This window comes from Arachis hypogaea, chromosome 9 (assembly GCF_003086295.3).
Source record: "Arachis hypogaea cultivar Tifrunner chromosome 9, arahy.Tifrunner.gnm2.J5K5, whole genome shotgun sequence".
In the NCBI taxonomy this organism is placed as follows: domain Eukaryota; kingdom Viridiplantae; phylum Streptophyta; class Magnoliopsida; order Fabales; family Fabaceae; genus Arachis; species Arachis hypogaea.
In genome coordinates this window covers 58,473,931-58,476,380 of record NC_092044.1, presented here as the reverse complement: position 1 = coordinate 58,476,380, position 2,450 = coordinate 58,473,931, and the positions used below count along the sequence as shown (strand labels likewise).

Genomic DNA, 2,450 nt, shown 5'->3' with positions numbered 1-2,450 from the left:
TTGGTGATTATACTACACCTACTTCCAATTTTTATGGAAGAAGCTTCTCAATCCCTGCCATTGGAGCAAACAATTTTGAGCTGAAGCCTCAACTAGTTGCTCTAATGCAACAGAACTGCAAGTTTCATGGACTTCCATCAGAAGATCCCTACCAGTTTTTAACTGAGTTCTTGCAGATCTGTGAGACTGTTAAGACTAACGGAGTAGATCCCGAAGTCTACAGGCTCATGCTTTTCCCTTTTGCTGTAAGAGACAGAGTTAGAACATGGTTGGACTCACAACCTAAAGATAGCCTGGACTCCTGGGATAAGCTGGTCGTGGCCTTCTTGGCTAAGTTCTTTCCTCCTCAAAAGCTGAGCAAGCTTAGAGTGGATGTTCAGACCTTCAAACAAAAAGATGGTGAATCCCTCTATGAAGCTTGGGAAAGATATAAGCAGACGACCAAAAAGTGTCCTTCTGACATGCTTTCAGAGTGGACTATTTTGGATATATTCTATTATGGTCTATCTGAGTTCTATAAGATGTCACTGGACTATTCTGCAGGTGGATCCATTCACCTAAAAAAAATGCCTGCAGAAGCTCAAGAACTCATTGACATGGTTGCAAATAACCAATTTATGTACACCTCTGAGAGGAATCCTGTGAGTAATGGGACGCATCAAAAAAGGGGAGTTCTTGAAATTGATGCTCTGAATGCCATATTGGCTCAGAAAAAAATGTTGACTCAGCAAGTCAACATGATTTCTCAGAGTCTGAATGGATTGCAAAATGTGTCCAACAGTACTAAAGAAGCATCTTCTGAAGATGAAGCTTATGATCCTGAGAACCCTGCAATGGCAGAAGTAAATTACATAGGTGAAGCCTTTGGCAACACCTATAACCCTTCATGGAGAAATCATCCGAATTTTTCATGGAAGGATCAAGAAAAGCCTCAACAAGGCTTTAATAATGGTGGAAGAAACAGGTTTAGCAATATCAAGCATTTTTCATCATCTTCTCAGCAATAGACAGAGAATTCTGAGCAGAGCTCCTCTAGGTTAGCAAACATAGTCTCTGATCTATCTAAGGGCACTCTAAGTTTCATGAGTGAAACAAGGTCCTCCATTAGAAATTTGGAGGCACAAGTAGGCCAACTGAGTAAGAAAATCACTGAAACTCCTCCTAGTATTCTCCCAAGCAATACAGAAGAAAATCCAAAGAGAGAGTGCAAGGCCATTGATATAATCAAATGGCCGAATCCAAAGAGGAAGGGGAGGACGTGAATCCCAATGAGAAAGACCTCATGGGACGTCCTCTAGACAGAAAGAAGTTCCCTATTGAGGACCTAAAGGAATCTGAGGCTCATATAGAGACCATAGAGATTCCATTAAATTTCCTTCTGCCATTCATGAGCTCTGAGAACTATTCTTCCTCTGAAGAGGATGAAGATGTAACTGAAGAGCATGTTGCTCAATATCTGGGAGCCATCATGAAGCTGAATGCCAAGTTGTTTGGTAATGAGACTTGGGAAGATGAACCTCCCTTGCTCATTAGTGAACAAAATACATGGGTTCAGCAAACTTTACCTCAAAAGAAACAAGATCCTGGTAAATTCTTAATACCCTGTACCATAGGCACCATGACCTTTGAGAAGGCTCTGTGTGACCTGGGGTTAGGTATAAATCTTATGCCACTCTCTGTAATGGAGAAACTGGGGATTTTTAAGGTACAAGCTACAAGAATCTCATTAGAGATGGCAGACAAGTCAATAAAACAAGCTTATGGATTGGTAGAGGACGTGTTGGTAAAGGTTGAAGGCCTTTACATCCTTGCTCATTTCATAGTCTTAGACACTGGGAAGGATGAGAATGAATCCATCATTCTTGGAAGACCCTTCCTAGCCACAGCAAAAGCTGTAATTGATGTTGACAGAGGAGAACTAGTCCTTCAATTGAATGGGGACTACCTTGTGTTTAGAGCTCAAGGATTTTCCTCTGTAACCATGGAGAGGAAGCATGAAAAGCTTCTCTCAATACAGAGTCAAACAAAGCCCCCATAATCAAACTCTAAGTTTAGTGTTAGGAGGCCACAACCAAACTCTAAGTTTGGTGTTGAGAAGCCCCCACATTCAAACTCTAAGTTTGGTGTTAGGAGGCCCTCATCATGCTCTGAACATCTGTGAAGCTCCATGAGAGCTCACTGTCAAGCTATTGACATTAAAGAAGCACTTATTGGGATGCAACCCAATTTTTATTTATCTATATTTTTATTGTTCTTTTATGTTTTATTAGGTTCATGATCATGTAGAGTCACAAAATAATTGCTAAAATTAAAAACAGAATCAAAAACAGCAGAAGAAACAGCATACCCTAGAGGAAGAGCTTACTGGCGTTTAAACGCCAGTAAGGAGCATCTGGCTGGCGTTCAATGCCAGAACAGAGCATGAATCTGGCGTTGAACGCTAGAAACAA

General features: G+C 40.9%; 1 non-coding gene across 1 annotated transcript; it reads right to left on the bottom strand.

The window, feature by feature from the left end:
* Positions 1-359: 359 nt before the first annotated feature.
* LOC112713254 (small nucleolar RNA R71) lies at positions 360-467 on the bottom strand. The gene has a single exon (XR_003158229.1). It is a non-coding gene; the product is annotated as a small nucleolar RNA R71 (small nucleolar RNA).
* Between the last annotated feature and the right edge of the window lie 1,983 nt (positions 468-2,450).